Raw genomic sequence first — 7,822 nt, forward strand, 5'->3', positions numbered from 1 at the left:
ATTTACAATCCCGTTGTGCCACTTTTGTGTCAGTAACGCAAAAGGCACATCCATATAGACACCACTTGAATGCAGGACTATAACAGACGTGAAATGTACTAGGCACAATGCACACGTAAAATCTTAGTGTTACATTGACTTGTAATGTTTCACCTCATTTACTCACATCTACATAATTTTAAACTCTAATTTTCTTTTTTGTTTTGCAGATTACCTATTGTACTTTTTTTGGAGTCCACATCCCAATTTGTTTATAATGGTTTAATAAAGTTATTTTTGTACTTGTTTATTATATTGTTATCATTAAGTTACGTTTACAGTTATTGTTGTTTTAATAAAAGTTAATTTAAAAAAATACATACTTTTTTTTTGGGGGGGGTGACGGTCACAATAAAAATTATATTTATAATTTGAAGTGCTATAGTAAGATGTTCAAGAGTAGGGTTGAAAAGTACTAACTGTACAATAAGTTATATTTTCTCTGGATGGACTACAACATAGAAAAGAAATCAAACTAAAACAAAACAATGTGTACCACATTTACAAACCTCTTGCAACATTTTCCCGTGAAAACCTACCACCATACAAAATTAAGTGTGTGGGCCTCAAAAACGCACTTCAAAACACGGAAACAATTAACCCCCAAAGATTTCTATATTGTATGCGAGGGGCTGCGTGGCCATTACAACGTGGTTATAAGCACGTATGATTGTCAACGCGAAGCCATTAGCACGAATATGGCTTTACCACGCATGCTTTTACAACCAGTATACATTTACCACCCATGATAAAGGCATAAGCATGATAATGGCTTTCTGGTGACGGAAACGTGTTGTAATGGCTGTGGCTTATTGGCTTCAAATTAGTTTTTAGGTATGCGTGTGACCAAGTCTGATAACCTCGGAGGCCAAGGACAAACACCGTTGTGTCTGTGGCAGGAAATCTCATCGATCACAGAGATGATCGGCGGAAGGGTAAAATTAAAGTAACAGGTATAATAAAAATAACAGAGGAAAACTACTAAATTTGGGGTGGATGGAGTATTTAATCAAGATTTGGCGCTTCAGCAATACGTTTCAAATAAATATAGATAGAAAATAATTATTGATATATTACAAAAGTATAGCAGCAAATGACACACACAGCCCGTGAAAAGAAAGCGGCAAATTTAATACCTGAAATGAGGACAGCTTTGCTTGACGAACTTGAAGAAAAAGAAAGAAACATGTGCTTGGAAACGAGGCTGCGCATGCATAGAGAGTACAACTGGTACACAAAAAAAACAGAAAGTTTCACATACTATCATAGAAATATAGCTCTTTTTACCAGTACAGTTAGTTCTCAAAAATAACTATTTTCTTTTGAGCCCCAATGCCCCCACGATCCCAGACGGCTCCCCGCGCCCTTGCTTTGTAAGAGAGAGCAGCTTACATGCTGCTCTCTCTAACGAAAAGCAATCTACTTTCCTACTTGAAAGAGAGAGCAGATTAACTTGGTCTCTCTTTCAAGAGGCGGTGGTCCCCAAGGCCATCAAGGGCTCCAGGAGGGGGGCCGCGTGACCCCTCCCAACATTAAAAAGCCCAGGGGGATGCAGGTCCCGGGGCTGAAAGGTCATTTTACATATTACTGCCCCAGGAAGTTGGCGGTCCCCGGGGCGATAATGGGGGAGGGGGAGCTGAAGACATACTTTTTACATTTTTTTTAAACCCCGAGGGGGTGGCGGTCCTCGGGGCTGCAGGGGGCCTTACAAGCCCCCCATTATGAAAAAAATTGCCCCCGGGATTTGGCTCCCCCGGGGGCTAGTTTTTTTTCCTTTTAAAAATAAGAAATCGTGGGGTATACGTACTATACGTGCACCCCGCGATTTCTTATATAAAAAAAATTGGGGGGACCTAAAGATCCACGTGGGACCCCCTGAGCAGGCCTAGAAGGTCAGGATGTTTCTACACTGCCGCCTTTTCTTATTTTTCAACTTTGCTTTACTGTTTTCTCGTGACTCGGTTCTACCGAGGCACAAGATGGCTGCCAACACTTCCTGGTTTGGAGTGTTGACAGACAGTTGACATCCAATCAGCATGCAGCTCATGCTCGTAACTGTACGGATTTCTGTACGCTTGCAGTACTTCGTCTCTAGATATCACTATGATTTTACTTTTGATTTTCTCATGAACTACTGAACGGATTTACACCATTTAACAAAAAGCACAATCTGCGAACTGAACTCTACCTCTCTGCCAAATTTAGTGGACTTCCGTTCAGCTGTTCGGGAAAACAAGTTTTGGGACCCTCCTTTTTTCTCGGCCCCCACTTGACGAATCCACCCAAACTTTCAGGGAAGGAGCGGAGCGGAGCAGGCCATTTTCTTGGAGAAATTCGCAAAGATTCGTCCACCAGCGCCAAAGTTATTCCAAATAGAATGTTGTGGTTTTCCTAAGTAAAGTAGGTCCTAACTATAACTACCTACTGGCGACCGCCAGTAGGTAATATATATATATATATATATATATATATATATATATATCCACTCCAAGATTGCAGGTAAGCCGCGTAGCTCAAAACCGAGAGGGCGTGTCACAAAACCAGGACCTGCAAGCTGGTAAAACACATAGTCCAGGCTCTCTCTCACTAAAGAAAAGAGTGTGACACAGCTCCTTGGGAATAAGCAGCAGACTAATTGATTTTCCGCGCTGGCAATAGATGTCCCTGAAACATTGGGCAGATGCGTTTCAGCCATAGATTGGCCTCATCAGTGCCTGTCTCAGCTGCCTCTCGTTGTTCACAGGGGTCCGTTAAGGCGATGTTTAAGTCCGTGACCAATCCTGATCATGTGATCACTCGCCCCTCCTTTGCCTCTCAGGTGTAAGGCATCTTGCGCTCTCCTGCAGTACCATTGCATGCTGAGCGTTGAAGTCCTCCATTAGAGCCTGTTGCAGTGAAAGGACTACTAAAACATCAAGTGGTGCCTCCAAACATTTTCGGCCGGTGATCCCACGCTGCTGCAGCCGGATTTGCAGGTAAATCTGTCCTTTGTCCCCCTTATCAGGCAAAATACATTTGCCTCCTCTATCCCCATGTGGCAATCTCCTCCAAGTGGGAATCTAACACCAGGGGGGGGGGGGGGGGGGGGGGACGCGTTTAACAATCCACCACAAGATTGCAGGTAAGCCGCGTAGCTCCAAACCGAGAGGGCGTGTCACAAAACCAGCACCTGCAAGCTGGTAAAACACATAGCCAGGCTCTCTCTCACTAAAGAAAAGAGTGTGACACAGGTCCGGGGGAATAAGCAGCAGAATTTCCGCGCTGGCAATATATGTCCCTGAAACCCTTGGCAGACACGTTTCAGCCATAGATTGGCCTCATCAGTGCCTGTCTCAGCTGCCTTCTCGTTGTTCACAGGGGTCCGTTAAGGCGATGTTTAATTGCATACTGGACGTTGAAGTCCTCCGTTAGAGCCTGTTGCAGTATGTGTATATATATATATATATATATATATATATATATATATATATATATATATGTATATATATGTATGTATATATATATATCCGACAGCACAACAGCTAAATAAACAAAAATTCTTGGCACCAACCTGGGTCTGTGTTCCACGTTTTTTCTGGAAAGAAAGCGCAAGCAACCAGCTTGTGGGAGTGGAGTGGTGTGGATATATATGTATATGTTATTTTTTATAGAATGTAATGTTGTTTTGCACATGGGGCTATTTGTACATGTAATGTGTTCGAAGTGAAGTCTTTTCCCTAATCTTGCTTAGGCTGCAGTAGGAATAGTAAAATTAACCTCTTTGCATTTTAACTCTTTCCCACAACCACTGTAGCACTGTAAGAAGTGGGAATAGTAAATTTCACCCCACCAAAATCGAACCCTTTCCCTTATTTTTGCAGAGACTGGAATGGCGAAAACAAAACTTTAACTCTCCAAATTCCAACACTTTCCCTACAGGTGCGCTGACTGGAGTGGGAACAGTAAATTTACCCCCTCAAAATTCCAATGCTTTTCTTACGTTGCGCAGAATAGAGAGGGAACAGTCAGTTTTACCCCTGCAAAGTCCAACACTTTCCCTGTGGTTGCTCTGTTTGGACTGTGAATAGTAAATTTCACCCATCCAAAGTCCAACACTTTCCCTTCTGTTGGGCTGAATGGACTGAAATTCAACACTCTCCTTACTACCGCCCTGTTTGGAGTTAGAATGATAAATGTAACCGCTCCAAAGTTCAACACTTTCCCTTCTGATGTGTATTTTGAGTGAGAATAGTCAATTTCACCCCTCCTAATTCCAACGTTTTCCCTAGTGTTGCACATATCGGAGTGGGAGTCGTACATTTCACTCCTCCGAAATCCAACACTTTCCCTAGTGTTGCATTGTTTTGCATGGGAATAGTAAATCTAACCGTTCCAAAGTCCAACACTTTCCCTACTGTTGTGAAGACTGGAGTGGGACTAGTAAATTTCACCCCTCCGAAGCCCACCATTTTCCTTACTGTTGCTTAGGCTAGAGTGGGGATAGTTATATTTAATATTCTTAGACTTAAATTGAATTTATAGTAATAGTTGTTTTATTTTTTCTATTATTTGTTTTATTTTTAAATTAATTTGAATGATTATAGTAATGTTTGTAAATGTGTTTTTTCAATTTTTCAATTTTCTTATATTTTATTTACTGTCTATAATAATGAATATATTTTTCTTAGTCGGTTACTTATATTTTTTATGGCTTTATTGTATATGTATGTTAGGCTTAGAGCGCCACATAATTTATGCAAAAAAGAATCAGGGAACTCTGGGTAGTACAGATGCAACCCTACCAGGCTATTTAAGGTTAAGAGACAGTGATTCATACATTCATCGGGAGGAAAAGCAAGTATGAATAGGTAGACGGCAAGGTTAGTTTGGGTGACAATTCTTTCCTCTCCCATGCAGAGTGTGGCTATAGGGGTTCTAGAGGCCTTTCTCCATGGGTCGCAGATAACCCACTATTATTGTAAGAATGTGTGAGGTGGTTCTCACAGCATGACACTTCACAATCTTGCATGGGGTTTAATACACGAGTGCAGTGTCACGCTTACACCGCATGCAGTGTTTCTTAAATATGAGATTGAAGGACTCCAGGTTCAGCTTTATCAGTCAATAGATATATTTGTAACACACATGTGTCAATACTGTTTTCCAGGTAACTAAGTGACCTATAAACCTGTGGCGGCAAGTTTTAAAACCCCAGTACATTAGTTTATATGAAGGGTATATGGTTAAAGATGATCCAACATCAGTCCTGATGAATGCCATAGACTCCGTTGAGCCGCTAGGCAGAAACATGTTGACATCATAGTGCTGTTGGGGTACTAATTCCCCTATACTCCACATCTAAATTAAGTACCAGGTGGTACCCTACATAGTAAAAACCAGCTGGGTTATCACATTGGTTTTTAATCTATTTCACGGATCTTAGGCTAGAAACAAGAGCCTCCCTGACTTCAAGGTGTAAGCCCGCTCTCCATCAAACCAAAGTTTTTGGAGAGCATGGGGTTACCCTATGATGAAACATGACACCTGGTAGGTGTGTGAGGACATCCCATCAAACTTGTGTGTGTGTGTTTAGGAATAGGCTTGTTATCATGCAATAACAAAATGCTTTAGAACTGTAAAATAATACAAATTCACTTGGGTGGATTTTTTGTGTGAGATAGAACACTTTAATCTGTCTACACTGCAGTCTGAAACTTTGTAAAAAAAACTTGTGGGGGCTAGCGGTTCTTTAAAACACACCATTAAGAGTGACAGAAAACATTTGTGGCTCTAGACATTGTCTTACCAAGTTCTTGGAGGGGGTTAAAGAACATTTCCCCAATGTGACTCTAGATGTTTGTGTACGCATACCTATGAAAGAGCTTGAGAATATTTCCCTAGAATATCGATCAGTATATTTCAGGGCTTGGCTGTGTACACTTTATAATAAAGACACAAAGGCTCCAATTACAAAGGGCTGAAAATTGTGGATAAAAATTTCACACTTGCAAATTACTACTACTGCGAGGTACAGTAATTACCTTGTGCGGAATTTGACCTGATTGCGAGTTGTAGACTCCATAACTGGGCAATTCGTACCCATTGCCAATCATTTAATCTGTTCTCTGGTATGCAAGCGGAAATTCTGAGCAAATTGCTCTTGTGAATAGCAACAAGTTTTCCTTATGGAACAGCAAGGGATGCAGCCGCATCAGGGTCAACATCCATCCATTTTATAATTTTGTTTCAAGTGAAAAAGAGGATTTGTGCCCAAAAGATGATTGCCTTTCCCCTTGTGATTCTGGTCTATGGTGTTATCTAGTACAGCAGATCCTACCAATGCAGACAGAGGAGACAAGACATCTATTGATTCTTTCTAGTGTTGCACATGTTCCAACGTTCCACTTCCGCAAACTCAGCATGAAACATGTAGCACACCATACTTGGACTATTATATTCAATTATTTCTAATTGCTTTTTTGAAAGAAAAAAAAAGCTGATGAGTAGTTCTATGGTTTATTTTATAAAAACCTGTTTGCTAAACACTTAAGTGGGAGTTGTTCCTCATCAGTGGAGAGGTCCACAGAAAGGTGGAATCACAAAGCCAACCACCTGGATCTCAAGGGATCAGAGCAGTCAGATCTTAATGCCCTCACACGCCTGGTAGGGTGTCATGCTTCATCATAGGGTGCTCCTCGTCAAGGCCAGTGCGGCAATGCCTGATAGACCTGGGGGCTCTTTATCAGAGATCTTCGGATCTGTAAATGCTGTTGGATGAGTGCATGAGCGGGAATCGTGCGGAAGATCGGGCGGTGATAAGGGTGTGTATAAAATAGACTAAGGTAACCAAATGAATGTTTTATGGGGTGAAGGTACCTTGACTAAGTAAAAACAGTGATGCTATCTTTCAGTAGCAATGTACCTAGAAAGCTTCAAATTACAGTGATAAAATGGGGTCGACATGTTTCATGCCTATGTTGCCAGGAAGGTCAGCTGGCATTTCATAAGGATCAATACAGATTAATCCTACCCTACATAAACAGTAAAACCCCCTCAGAGTAAAGGGTGGCCACCGCTAAAGTACAATACTGCACCTGGATTGATGCAGGGAGCAGATTCCACCTGGGTGAGAAGGTGATAAAAAAAACAAAAAAAGCGGGCAACATACCTTGAGGAGGAACCTTCCTCTATAGTTCAAAGGAGAATGACACCCCACATTTATACCATTTCAAAGTAGAAGGTAATGACTAAAAACAGCACTCACAAAATATCCCTCTCGAAATTCAACAATTAGTGTGGTAATGTCATAAACATATACATAAGTGACTACAGATAATGTTGCAGTTATGGCAGTGGTAATGGCATTAAGTATTGAGGAATTGATAGTCTCCACAAGAGTTGGTACAGGATGAATGTAAATATGTATGTACCCCACGGCCTTACCCAAAGGTGTACAAGGAATAGCCCCTTAGGTAAGGCAGAGGGTCCCGGTGTAGCTACGGGATAGCTGGTACCCCAAAAAAGGGGGAGAGAAAGCGAGGTGCCAAAGGATTCGGATAAACAGTGTAGTCATCGATTTGATACAGGGTACATCCTCGACTCAGAGTAGCAAAAAATAATAATATAATGAAATTAAAGGTGGCACTTATGTGGTGAGCACAGAACTTTATCCCTGGATATACCCTCCTCCGTCTACCTGTAGATACCAGAGACTGGGGTAGATGCACGTCAAATAGTGCCGGTTGAGGGAGTCACGTGATACCGCTTCCATGGATACTCTTGAGTGCCAAATTGCTGGTGGACT

This window comes from Lissotriton vulgaris, chromosome 1_1 (assembly GCF_964263255.1).
Source record: "Lissotriton vulgaris chromosome 1_1, aLisVul1.2, whole genome shotgun sequence".
In the NCBI taxonomy this organism is placed as follows: Eukaryota; Metazoa; Chordata; class Amphibia; order Caudata; family Salamandridae; genus Lissotriton; species Lissotriton vulgaris.